The sequence below is a fragment of the Saimiri boliviensis genome, chromosome 3, assembly GCF_048565385.1.
Source record: "Saimiri boliviensis isolate mSaiBol1 chromosome 3, mSaiBol1.pri, whole genome shotgun sequence".
NCBI classification, from domain to species: Eukaryota; Metazoa; Chordata; class Mammalia; order Primates; family Cebidae; genus Saimiri; species Saimiri boliviensis.
Window position 1 is genome coordinate 48,799,641 of NC_133451.1, and position 14,845 is coordinate 48,814,485.

At 40.7% G+C, this 14,845-nt stretch overlaps 1 protein-coding gene across 3 annotated transcripts in view; it reads right to left on the reverse strand.

Annotated features, from left to right (window-relative positions):
* SCFD2 (sec1 family domain containing 2) overlaps positions 1–14,845 on the reverse strand; it is a 435,739-nt gene that overhangs the window by 254,054 nt on the left and 166,840 nt on the right. The window lies entirely within an intron of this gene.

Consider the following 14,845-nt stretch of genomic DNA (forward strand, 5'->3'; position numbering starts at 1 on the left):
GCCCCACCTCCAACACTGGGGATCACATTTAGTTATTTTTTAGTTATTATTTTTAACAAACCAAACATTACTAAAATTTTGTTCATCAGAAGTAATTAATAAGGGGTAAAAATAAATCCAGTCTCCAATATACACAAAGAACTTCAAAAAATCAGTACAAATTATACCAAAGATTGAGACTTCATGAAAGAGGATATCCAAATACCATTAGGCACATACACATGCACTCAGCATCATTAGTCAACAGAAAAATGCAAGCTAAATTCACAGTAAATCCATATCATACCGACTGGAATAGCTGAGCAGAAAAAAGAATTAAAAAGGAACCTTCAAATATCAAATGTAGGCAAGAATGTGAAGCCACTAAACCTCTCATACATTGCTATAAGGAGTGAATACTGGCATAAATGCTATTAAAACCTGTTTTGTGACATCTACTAACTGAACACAAGGATTTCTGATGAAGCAGAAACTTTATTCTTTGGTACAGAGGATCACATTTCAACATAAGATTTGGAGGGGGCAAATATCCAAATGTCACTCCATCCATGGCCTCCTCAAATCTCATGTCTTTCTCACAATAAAAAAATACAGTCAACCCTTCCCAATAGTACCCCAAGGTCTTGACTCATTCCAGCATCAACTCAAAAGTCCAAAGTCTCATCATAGACTCTAAGTTCCTTTCATTTATGAGCCTGAAAAATTGGAACAAGTTATTTACTTCCAAGATACAATGGTGGCATAGAAATTGGGTAGATGTTCACACCAGTTCGAATGCCGATCACTAAAAAATCTGGAGACAACAGATGCTGGTGAGGATGCGGAGAAATAGGAACACTTTTACACTGTTGGTGGGAGTGTAAATTAGTTCAACCATTGTGGAAGACAGTGTGGTGATTCCTCAAGGACCTAGAAATAGAAATTCCATTTAACCCAGCAATCCCATTACTGGGTATGTATCCGAAGGATTATAAACCATTCTACTATAAGGACACATGCACAGGAATGCTCATGGCAGCACTGTTTACAATATCAAAGACCTGGAACCAACCCAAATGCCCATCGATGATAGACTGGACAGGGAAAATGTGGCACATATACACCATGGAATATTATGCAGCCATAAAAAATGATGAGTTCATGTCCTTTGGATCAACCTGGAAACCATCATTCTCAGCAAACTGACACAAGAGCAGAAAATCAAACACTCCATGTTCTCACTCATAGGTGGGTGTGAACAATCAGAACACATGGACACACGGAGGGGAGCACTACACACTGGGGTCTGTTGGGGGAAATGGGGAGGGACAGTGGGGGGTGGGGAGTTGGGGAGAGATAGCATGGGGAGAAATGCCAGATATAGGTGAAGGGGAGGAAGGCAGCAAATCACACTGCCATGTGTGTACCTATGCAACAATTTTGCATGCTCTTCACATGTACCCCAAAATCTAAAATGCAATTAAAAAAAAAAAAAGAAATTGGGTAGATGTTCCCATTCCAAAAGGGAGGAATCAGCCAAAAGAAAAGGGCAACAGATCCCACACAAGTCTGAAACCCATTAGGGCAGACATTAAACCTTAATGCCCCAAAACAAAGATCTTTGACTCCATGTCTCACGTCCTGAGCATACTGGTGTGAGAAGTAGGCTCCCAAGGCTTTGGACAGCCCTGTCCCTGCCTTTGAAGGGTACAGCCACCAAGGTTGCTCTCATGGGTCAGAGGTAAGTGTCTGTAGCTCTTCCAGGCTCAGGATGCAAGCTGCAAATGGCTCAGTCATTCTAGGGTCTGGAGGATGGTGGCCTCCTTCCTACAGAGCTCATCTTGAGAGTGTCCCAGTGTGGAATCTGTGAGGGGACACCAACCTCCTATTTTCTCTCCACAATGCCTTTGTAGAGTCTCTGCAGGGGCTCCACTTCTTCAGCAGGTTTCTGGCTGGGCATCCAGCCATTCCAATACTTCTTCTGAAATCTAGGTGGAAGCTGCCAAGCCTGCTTCATCTATGCAGTCTATGTGCCTACGGGTTTAACGCCACGTGAAACCTGTTAAGGCTTAAGGATTGTGCCCTCCAGAGAAGCAACTAGAGTAGTATCTGGGGCCCTTCGAGCCACAATTGGAGCTGGAGTGGCTGGGATCCTGGGAGCAGTGTCCTGGGGCTGCATAGGGCAGCAGGGCCTCAGACCTGGCCCCTGAAACTATTCTTTCCTCCTACACCTCTGGGCCTGTAATGGGAGGGGCTGCACAGATTTCTGAAATGCTTTCAGGGCTATTTTCTCTCTGTACTGGATATTAGCACTTGGATCCCTTTTAGTTACGTAAAATCTCTCTAGTAAGTTGTTGCTCCACAGTCTGCTTGTATTCCTCTCTTGAAAAATGTTCTTTCCGGCCGGGCGTGGTGGCTCAAGCCTGTAATCCCAGCACTTTGGGAGGCCGAGGCGGGTGGATCACGAGGTCAAGAGATCGAGACCATCCTGGTCAACATAGTGAAACCCCGTCTCTACTAAAAATACTAAAAATTAGCTGGGCATGGTGGCGTGTGCCTGTAATCCCAGCCACTCAGGAGGCTGAGGCAGGAGAATTGCCTGAACCCAGGAGGCGGAGGTTACGGTGAGCCGAGATCGCGCCATTGCACTCCAGCCTGGGTAACAAGAGCGAAACTCCGTCTCAAAAAAAAAAAAAAAAGAAAAATGTTCTTTCCATCTCTACTATGTGGCCAGGTTGTGACTTTTCCAAATTTTTAGACTTTATTTCCCTTTTAAATATAAATTCCAACTTTAAGTCATTTCTTTGCTCCTATATCTGGTAATAGGTTGTTAGTAGCAGCCACATCACATCATGAATGTTTTGCTGCTTAGAAATTTGTTCTGCCAGAAACTGTAAGTCATCTTGCATAACATGAGTGACCATAGCTCCAATTCTCAATAAGTTTCTCATTTCCATCTGAGACTTCATCAGCCTGGGTCATCACTGTCCATATTTCTATCAGCATTTTGGTCACAACTATTGAACCACTTTCTAATAAGCTCCAAGCTTTCCCTCATCTTCCTCTTTTCTTCTCAGCTCTCCAAACTCTTCCAGCTTCTGCCCATTCCCAAGTTCCAAATCCACTTCCACATTCTCAAGTATTTTTATAGCAACACCTCATTCCTGGTATCAATTTTCTATGTTAGTCTGTTCGTGTTGTTATAAAGGAATATCTGAGGCTGGGTAATTTATAAAGAAATGAAGTTAATTTGGCTCACCATTCTGCAGGCTGTGCAGGCACGGCGCAAGCATCTGCTCAGCTTCTGGTAAGGTCGCAGGAAGCTTTACAATCACGGTAGAAGGCAAAGAGTGAGCTGGCATATCATATGGTGAAAAAGAATGGAGGTCGGGAGAGCAGAGCAGATGACATGCTCTTTTAAACAACCAGAACTCATGTAAATGCTAAGTAAGAACTCACTCACCACTGGGAGGAGGGCACCTAGCAGTCAAGAGGATCTGTCCCCATGACCCAAACATCTCCCACCAGTCCCTGTCTCCAACATTGAGAATCACATTTCAACATGAGATTTGGAGGAGACAAATATCCAAACTATGATCCTCCAAACTTCAGCCTAAGCCATGGTGTGTGCCGGCTCATAGGATGTTGCCAGTCGGAGCCTGACAGAGTGCCCAAGGCTCTTCTGCTCAAAACATCACTTGCCATCACTATAAGTCCTACTGCAAGGGTTCAAATTCTCATAATTAAAGTTATTCTGGTTCTTTGGGAAATGGGCTTTTCATATGTCCTAGACAAAGTGCCAAATGTAAGTTAGCATGTGTAAGAATCATTCATTGATGCATTCATGCATCAACAAATGCACGAACAAATATTTATTGTGTACATGCTGTATTTCAGACACTACTATACTCTGGGCACACGAAAACAAAGCAAGACACAAGATTCAAGGAATTTACAGGTAAGTAGGGATAGGAGTAAAGAGTTGTGACAATGTAGTAAATAAGTTCTTTAGTAGAAGTATTTATTCACTTTGGAAACAGTTAAGGAACACCTAAATCCTGGAAGAGGTATAGCTCAACTGAGTCTTAAACAGTCAGCATCTAATATCAGGAAGAAGCAAAGCTTTGAGACATGAATAATAGAAAAGGATCTTTCATTCCTTCAACAAATATTTAATGTACATCTACTAAAACTATATGGTAAGCAGAATACTGGCCTCCCAAAGGAAGTTGCATCCTAGTCCCTGGAATCTGTGACTGTGGTACTCTATATGCCAAAAGGGACTTTGCAGATGTGATGAAGGTTGCAGATATTCAGCTGGGAGGATTAACCTACATTATCTGGGTGGGACCAATCTAATTATGTGAGTGCCTAAAAGTAGAGGACCTTTCCTGGCTGTGCTGAGAGAGAGTTGTGATGAAGAATCAGGGAGATTCAACCCTGCTGACTTTGAAGATAGAAAAAGGAGGCCCTGAGCCATGGAATGCAGGAGACCTGTGGAAGCCGGAAAGAGCAAAGAAACAAATTCTCTCCTAGAGCTTCCAGAAAGAGAGACAACCCTAATGACATCTTGATGTTAATCCAGTGAGACCTTCTGAATGGTAAGAGAAAAAATTCATGTTGTGTTAAGCCACTAAATTTGTGGCTTAATTAATTTGCTACAGCAGCAATAGAAAATTAATACAAGTGGTTGATGTGAGGTAGGACCTGAGAAGTTCTGCATCAGGGGTCACAACTCAGGCAGAGAATCTGGTACATGAAGGTAGGATCCTGTGGTCTGAATATTTGTCTCCTCCAAAACTCAAGCTGAAATTTCACTGCTATTGTGATAGTATTAAGAAGTGGGACCTTTTGCTCTGCAGAAGCTCTTAACTTGAATTAGATCCCACTTGTCTATTTTGGCTTTTATTGCAATTGCTTTTGGTGTTTTAGTCATGAAGTCCTTGCCTATGCCTATGTCCTAGATGTATTGCTTAGGTTTTCTTCTAGTGTTTTTATGGTGTTAGGCCTCATGTTTAAATCTTTAATCCATCTAGAGTTAATTTTTGCATAAGCTGTATGGAAGGAATACAGTTTTCAGCTTTCTATATATGACTAGCCAGTTTTCCCAACATCATTTATTAAATAGGGGATCCTTTCTCCATTGCTCGTTTTTGTCAGGTTTGTCAAAGATCAGATGGCTGTAGTTGTGTGGTGTTCCTTCTGAGGCTTCTGTTCTGTTCCATTGGTTTATATCTCTGTTTTGGTACCAGTACCATGCTGTTTGACTACAGTAGCCTTGTAATATAGTTTGAAGTCATACAGCTTGATGCCTGCAGCATTTTTTCTTTTTGTTTTTTGCTTAGGATTGTCTTGGGTATGTGGGCTTTTTTTTTTTTAGTTCCATGTGAAGTTGAAGATGTTTTTTTCCAATTCTGTGGAGAAAGTCATTGGTAGTTTGGTGGGGATAGCATTGAATCTATAAATTACTCTGGGCAGTATGGCCATTTTCACAATATTGATTCTTCCTAACCATGAGCATGGAATGTTTTCCCATCTGTTTGTGTCCTCTCTTATTTCCTTGCACAGTGGTTTGTAGTTCTCCTTGAAAAGGTCTTTCACATCCCTTGTTAGTTGTATTCCTAGGTATTTTATTCTCTTTGTAGCAATTGTAAATGTGAGTTCACTCTGAACTGGCAACCAATAGAATGGGAAAAAATTTTTGCAATCTACCCCTCTGACAAAGGGCTAATATCCAGAATGTATGGAGAACTTAAACAAATTTACAAGAAAAAAAAACGACCCCAACAAAAAGCTAATATCCAGAATGTATGGAGAACTTAAACAAATTTACAAGAAAAAAAAACGACCCCAACAAAAAGTGGGCAAGATATGAACAGACACTTTTCGAAAGAAGATATTTATGCAACCAACAAACATATGAAAAAAACCTCATCATCACTGGTCATTAGAGAAATGCAATTGAAAACCGCATTGAAATACCACCTCATGCCAGTTAGAATGGTGATCATTAAAAAATTTGGAGACAACAGATGCTGGAGAAGATGTGGAGAAACAGGAACACTTTTACACTGTTGGTGGGAATGTAAATTAGTTCAACTATTGTGGAAGACAGTGTGGTGATTCCTCAAGGATCTAGAAATAGAAATACCATTTGACCCAGCAATCCCATTACTGGGTATATAACTCAAAGGATTATGAATCATTCTATTACAAAGACACAAGCACACGTATGTTTATTGTGGCACTGTTCACAATAGCAAAGACTTGGAACCAACCCAAATGCCCATCAATGATAGAACTGTATAAAGAAAATGTGGCACACATATATCATGGAATACTATGCAACCATGAAAAAAAGATGAGTTCATGTCTTTTGCAGGGACATGGATGAAACTGGAAACCATCATTCTCGGCAAACTGATACAAGAACAGAAAACCAAATACCACATGCTCTCACTCATAGGTAGGTGTTGAACAATGAGAACATATGGACAACAGGATGGGAACATCACACACTGGGGCCTGGGGGGTGGGGGGCGAAGGGAGGAATAGCAGGGGGTGGGGGGATTGGGGAGGGAGAGCATTAGGAGAAATACCTAATATAGATGAAGAGGCAATGGATGCAGCAAACCACTACCATGGCACGTGTATACCTATGTAACAAACCTGCATGGTCTGCACATGTACCCCTGAGATTAAAGTATAATAAAATAAAAAATGAAGTGGGACCTTTAAGAAATAATTAGGTCATAAGGGCTCTACCCTTATAGGTGGGAATTGGGGTAGTTATAATGCAGCAAGTTCAGCCCTCTCTTGCTCTCTCTTGACCGTTTCATCTTTCTGTAAGGGATAATGCAGCAAGAAGGCCTCACCAAATGCCAGCACCTTGATATTGGACTTCCCAGCCTCCAGAACTGCGAGGACAGTGGTTTTTTAAGTTTGGTCCAGAGATACCTGAGATCCCAGAGATTCTGTCAAGAGGTCCATGAGGTCAAAATTATTTTTGTAATAATGTTAATACATTCTTTACCTTTTTGACTGTGTTGTCACTTGCACTAACAGTGCAAAAGCATGGTGGGTAAATTTGGTGGTAACAACACAGATAAAGGCAGTGGCTCCGAAGTAATAGTCATTGAATTCTTTACCACTAGGCTATGTACTCACAGTTGAATTTTGCAAAAGTCAGTTTCACTTAAGAGCTCTTGATATGGCTGGGCGTGGTGGGCTCACACGTGTAATCCCAGCACTTTGGGAGGCTAAGGCAGGAGAATTGCTTGAACCTGGAAGGCGGAGGTTGCAGTGAGCCAAAGATCGCACCATTGCACTCCAGCCTGGGCAACAGAGTGAGACTCCGATTTTTTTAAAAAAGAGCTCTTGAAAAAGTGGTCAAAATTATCAATCTTATGGACTTTCAGTCCTAAATGTTTAATATTGTGCATGACAAAATGGGAATATGTATGAAGCACTTCGTCTATATACTAAGGACAATGGTTATCTCTAGAAAAAGCATTTGTGCATTGTTTGAGTTGTGTCCTGAAGCAATTACTTCTTTCATGCAATGGCATTGTTACTTGAAAGAATGACAGAAAAGTTACAGTTTTGAAGACTTTGCTATTTGGCACACATTTTCTCCAAAATGAACAAAATGAGCCTGTTCCTTCAAGGAAAACAACTGACATACTTACTGTCAATGTCAAAATTCTGGCAAAAGATCGAATTTTGGAAAACTTACATATGCCACTGCCAGATGATCTATTCTTTAAAACTTTTCTGATGAGATCAGTGGTGACATTAAATGTAATTTTTTTGAATTGCATAATAAGATATGTCAACATTGGGAACATCTGTACAATTTGGTGAATCAATGTTTTCCAAATGACCAGTGCACAATGTAAGAATATCAAGCATAGGCAAAAGATTTGTCCAAAATACAAGGTAGACCACTGAATTTTAATGTAAAAGGGTACAAATAGGTCATTGATAGGGTTTCCAATGACACCTTACAACTTACCTTCAAGAAATCACTACTTGTAGAATTTAGGTACAGTATCAAAAAAGGATAACTACAAACATATAAAAAAGCCATAACAATATTGCTTTTTTATATTTTCCAATTATATGTCTGCATGAGGCTTGATATTTTTCAACCAAAACAATATATAGCAGCCTACTGAATGAGGAAGCAAACATAAGAATCCAGCTGTTTTCTACTCAGTAAAACAGTAAAAATATTTTCAAACATATAAACAAATGTCATTCTCATGTATGTTTTTGTTTTGAAAACATGGTTACTCTTCATAAAATATTTTATATTATGAAGGAAACACTGTTGGTGGGAGTGTAAATTAGTTCAACCATTGTGGAAGACAGTGTGGGGATTCCTCAAGGACCTAGAAATAGAAATTCCATTTGACCCAGCAATCCCACTACTGGGTATATGTCCAAAGGATTATAAATCGTTCTATTATAAGACACATGCACACAAATGTTCACTACAGCACTGTTTACAATAGCAAAGACCTGGAACCAACCCAAATGCCCACGATGATAGACTGGACAGGGAAAATATGGCACATATACACCACGGAATACTATGCAGCCATAAAAAACAATGAGTTCGTGTCCTTTGTAGGGACATGGATGAACCTGGAAACCATCATTCTCAGCAAACTGACACAAGAACAGAAAATCAAACACTGCATATTCTCACTCACAGGCAGATGTTGAAAAATGAGAACACATGGACACAGGGAGGGGAGCATCACACACTGGGGTCTGTCGGGGGAAATAGTGGAGCAACAGCGGCGGGGTGGGGAGGTTGGGGTGGGATAACATGGGGAGAAAGGCCAGATACAGGTGATGGGGAGGAAGGCAGCAAACCACACTGCCATCTATGTGCCTATGCAACAATCTTGCATTTTCTTCACATGTACCCCAAAACCTAAAATGCAATAAAATATATATATAAACAAGAATAAATATTTTTAAATTTTCTCATTATCAATTTGTAACACAGTAAATATGAATATCAATTTAAGAATATCAAATACTACAAAGAAAGCTCATTGTTTCCTATTCTCTTTTCCTCTTTCCACAGGTGAAATACAGATAAAGTGGTTGTAATCAGCTTCAACTGAGAAACAAGATAGAAGGAAGATTAGTTCCCTATGTGCTCATTTAAATTCATTCGGTGCTTCCTCAAGGACCTAGAAATAGAAATTCCATTTGACCCAGTAATCCCATTACTGGATATATACCCAAAGGATTATAAATCGTTCTATTATAAAGACACATGTACACGTATGTTCACTGCAGCACTATTTACAATAGCAAAGACCTAGAACCAACCCGAATGCCTGTCAACGATAGACTGGACAAGGAGAATGTGGCACATATTCACCACGGAATACTATGCAGCCATCAAAAACGATGAGTTCATGTCCTTTGTAGGGACATGGATGAACCTGGAAACCATCATTCTCAGCAAACTGACACAAGATCAGAAAATCAAACACCGCATGTTCTCACTCATAGGTGGGTGTTGAACAATGAGAACACATGGGCACAGGGAGGGGAGCATCACACACTGGGGTCTATTGGGGGGGCCAAGGGAGGGACAGCGGTGGGGTGGGGAGGTTGGGGAGGGGTAACACGGGGAGAAATGCCAGATGTAGGCGACGGGGGGATGGAGGCAGCAAACCACATTGCCATGTAGGTACCTATGCAACAATCCTGCATGATCTGCACATGTACCCCAGAACCTAAAGTACAATAAAAATAAAAATAAAAATAAAAAATAATAAATTCATTAGGTCTGGGATGGAAACTAAAGATTCTACACTTCTAACAAATTTCCAGGTCGATGTCAATGCTTCGGATCTTGCAGCTCCTTTGAGTCCCCTGGTAAGGTACCTGACTTGCCCCAGAACCTCAGTCCAGGTGAAAACCTCCAGTGGAAGGAAAGGTAGGTCGTTCTAGCACAAATAATGAAGACCCCATTTTGAATGGCATGTGGACTCGACCATCCAACTATTTATAGACTGCAATATGAAAGTGAAATAAGCGATCTTGTTTGAGTCCCTATGTAGCTTCTTTTGGTATAGCACTTGAATCTCCGTACTAACATAACACACAAATCTATGTCTCCAGCCAAGTTTCTCTTCTTTGCTCAAAACCCAGCCAACTACCTCCTGGACTTCTCTACTTGTATATCTCACCTGCAAATTTGATTCAATGTGTCTAAAGCTGAAATCAATACTTGTACCCCCAAATTTCCTCTTATTCCTCTACATCCTATACAATTGTTTGGTACCATCACTATTCCAGTTGACCAAGTCAGAAACTTGAACTCTACCAGAATTCTCCCTTGCCCCTGCCACATCAAATCAGCCAAGTCCTGATGATTTTTTATATATCCATCTTCTCTTATCCATTTATTCTTCTACCACTTAAGTTGTAACTACCGTCATCTCTAGCCACAATATATCTCATTCTAAAACAAAAAATGGATCCACTTAAAGTTATTTAATGTTAAATAAAGTCCTCTAGACAAAGCCCTTAACATGAGATATGCATTCCTTTTATTTTCTTGGCCCCAATTAACTGCTTAGCCTCACGACTTCTTTCCTCATTGATTACAATTACACTTTGATGAACTACTTCCATTTGCCTCTGTGCTTTTGTTCATGCAAAGCTTCCTGCCTAGAATGTTCTTTTCCCTCTTCACTTTGTCTTGAGATTCAACCTAAGCATTATCTTCTCTGACCTTCCCTACATGGGTTAAATGTGCCTATTTTGCAATCCCAAAGGAGTCTCTATTTCTGTTTACCATGGCTTTTATCACCCTAAATTTAATGATCTATTCATATCTAGCTCTCTTCTGAGACTGAAAAATCCTTGATAGCAAGAACCTCATCTTATTTTTCATTCCATCTCCAGGACCTAGCTCCACCCTTTGAATACAGTTGGTATTGAAATCATACTTGTCTCTACAATGAAGTAGCTGACATTAGAAAAAGAGAAAAAAGTAAAGATATAACTGTAGATTATATCATTTAATCCTCCTAATTACCCTGTAATATGGGTATTACTATTACAGAGGAAGAAATTGCGTTTGAAAAGGTTTCTTGTCAAAGATATCAGCTGGTGAATGTTTGAGCTGGATTCCAACCCAACGCCATTTTTCTTCAAAATATACATTAAGTCCACTAGACAATTTCCTCTCCAATGCTTCCCAGTCAGAGGAGAGCTAGAGTTTGCAGGGAAGAGGAATCCAAATCCTTGGGACAAGGATGATTATGATGAGGATTCTGACTAGGACAAATTGTTAAGGAACCTAGCTTACAAGATGATAGATAAATTACATGAGAGCAGAAGCAGTAGCAGGGAAACTTCGCACATCAGAGGTTGTCTACTGACTTATGACTACTTAGACTTCCCTGGCAAGGTACGTGACTGGCCCAAAGTCTCAGTCAAGGTTAAAAACCACATTTCCAGGCCGGGCGCGGTGGCTCAAGCCTGTAATCCCAGCACTTTGGGAGGCCGAGGCGGGTGGATCACGAGGTCGAGAGATCAAGACCATTATGGTCAACATGGTGAAACCCCGTCTCTACTAAAAATACAAAAAATTAGCTGGGCATGGTGGCACGTGCCTGTAATCCCAGCTACTCAGGAGGCTGAGGCAGGAGAATTGCCTGAACCCAGGAGGCGGAGGTTGCGGTGAGCCGAGATCGCGCCATTGCACTCCAGCCTGGGTAACAAGCGCGAAACTCCGTCTCAAAAAAAAAAAAAAAACACCACATTTCCCCTGACTCCCTTGGCACATAAATACTATGTGCCACAAATATTAAGGCAAATTTTCCCATCTAGGATATCACCATGCTATGCCCACAAGTTCTGTGAACCCAGTATATGCTGTGCAAGTGTAGAATTTTTTTTTTTTTTTTTTTTTTTTTTTGGTGATGGGGGCATGGAGGGGCCAAATGCAGAATTTTTTATGTGAACCTACCAGTATGTGAAAAAGGATGGGATGCACGTAAGAAATATGCACACACACACAAAATGCATGAAAAAGAATCAGACTCTGAAGTCATCTAACAGGGAAGAAATGATCTCCATGAGCAGCTGATTTAAAGGTGATAGACTGGAAATATGTATGGCATTAGCTTCAGATGCAAAGAAGGGCGAGGGTGCTAGATCAAAGTTATGAAAATTGTCAAGATAGATTTAGTTCCTTTAGCAATGGAAACGGAAAAGTGGTAAGACACAAGGCAGAGAAGGGGCCAGATCATTCAGGGCGGTGTAGCCCGCCCATTGTTAGAGCTTCTGCACTTCTTCTGACATGGAAGCCAAAGGGCACGATCTTGTTTTAAAAGGCTTCTCATTTGGACTATGGTGAAGAGAATAAACTAGAGGGACAAGGGAGACAGGAAGCAATTTCAATAAACAAAGTGAAAAAAAGGGGACATGGATCAAGTAAGGAGCACTGAATGTAATGTGAACCGGTAAAACTGGCAAAGATTCTGAAGTTAAAAGCAGTGGTTTGTTGATGGACTGAATATGGAGCATAAGCAAAAGAGTCTAGAATTATTCCAAGATTTTTAGATGGAGGTTCAGAAAAGGAGGGGGTGTTTCAAAGGAAAAAACAGAGAGGACAAAATTGCTGTAAAATGTAAGAATGGGACAGATGACAAATAGTTCAGAAAGGAGGGTGTCTAAGCCCAGGACAATAAAAGAGAACATAATTAATTGAAGGATTCTGGAGTGAGGAGCAAAATAATGGCAAGTGTGGGAGGCTCAAAAGGTAGAAGAATGCACCAAAAAGACTTAACGGAGAGAATAAGCAGATGTAAAAAAACGCAAAGGTTAAGCTCCGGGTATCAGCATGTTTCCCAAAATGTATCCCTATAAGGGGCACCGGCTGACATTCCGTGTCTGTGGAGTATACGATTCTCTGGTAGTGAGAAATAGTGAAGTCCTTGAGGAAGTGAAAACATTCTACAAACTTTCTCTTCTATTAAAAAAGCCACTGGAGAAAAAAAACTGTGGTACATTCACACAATAGAATACTACATAACAATGAGAATAAATGCTCTGTCATTGCATAAAACAATAAAACAGATGAAACTCACAAATATAATGTATCATGGTAGAAGCCAGAAAAAATATATAATTATATCCATGTAAAATACAAAAGCCAGGGGAAATGTATCTAGGTTTTCAGAAGTCCCTATTCCTTAGAGGGAGGGAGTAACCGGGAGAGAGCAAAAGAGGGGCTTCCAGGGTTGCTGGGAATCTTCCAGGTTGAGCTGGGTGCTGATTACACAGCTGTCTTCAGTTAGTAAAAATTCATTGAGCTGTACTTTTCTATATTATATTGACTTCTATAAAAAGTTTTTAAAATGCCATTAAACCCGGCCATATTTCCTGTGTCCTGGGAAGAACAGAGCTATCTACTTAGAGTTCTTATTACAGATTAGCATTTATCCAAAGTAAGAGCAGGAAAACATAAGAAGCTTACAGGATTCATCAAATAATCTCATTCAGCTACAAGGACCTTTGGCTAGGGAGATAGGGAAAGGCCTTGATTTCAGAGGATGGAAAGAACAACTTTCAATGGATGCTCAGTTTAAAACACGCATATGTTTTAGGGGAGATATAATCTTTTTTGTAATGTTTTTTCCCATCTCTCGGGAAATGATGTTATGCTGTGCTTCAAACAGAACTGCCAAGTTTAAGAGGCTGTTTTCTGTAAACAGGCCAGCTGGGCCATAAGTTGCACGAAACGAGGGACAAGCGACTTCTTCGGAGAGCAGAACAGAACACCACAGGGGATTGGGAACGATGCATCCAATAAAACCGCCAGTCATTCGTCTTTATCTGGCCACATTTCATGATTTAAGAACTCTTGTTGTCACGTTATCATCAATCAATTACAATGATTGAGCAGCCTCTAAAAACCCAGAGTTTTTAAAATGCAACTATCTGTGACCTAAATTTCCTGCTGATTCTGTTGGCCCCAGGTTAGGCCTGTTTGTCTATCATCAAGGGAGCCAATTAAAATAATAAGAACAGGTCAATACTGGGCTTTCCAAAGCTTTTATAAAACTCTTCACACTTCTCCAACCAGTGCCAACTCAGCATGTCCACTCCTTGCCTGAGCTCTTGGTAAACGCTGCCCCTAATTACAAATATTTCACAGAATGTATACATTATCTAAAAACCTGGGAGTTTTTTGGTTTGTTGCATTTTTTTCTTTCTCCCTTGCTTGCTTTCATTTTAGTCTGGCTAAGCAACAATTTTGCAACTCTGAGCAGGCAACATAAATGATGTCATTTTGCTGTATTCAGCAAAGGAACTACATTTTGGCAAATTAGGGGATCTATGAGAAGATGAGGATCTAAATTTTAGCTATCTGAATGGAGAATGTGATACCGCACTCCCAAGCCTGTGCTAGAATCTGACTTCCAAGATCCACAGAACAAGCGGAGACTACTGAATGTTTAAGGAGGAGGAAGAAAATGGCCAGTAAGAAAGGCCAGTTTAAAAGTAGTCTGTAGAAACCATGGCAGTTGTCTTAAGCGCTATTTCAACACATTTCCTATCACTCGTTTGGGAAGTAGGAGAAGGGCATCTCAATGGCTGAGGCCTCCAGCTCCCTTATAAGAGTGACCAGCAACACGGAAATTCTATTCAGTAACAAAGCACCATTCCTCACATGCGGAAACCTGCGGGCCCAGTGCAGCCGGGACGAGGCGCTGGAGTCCTCTTCTACAAGCATCCCAGCCAGAAGCTCTGCAAGTCAGACCAGCATATTCAAACGCACTTCTGAAATGTTCTCTGCTCGAACGGAGAAGTCTGGACA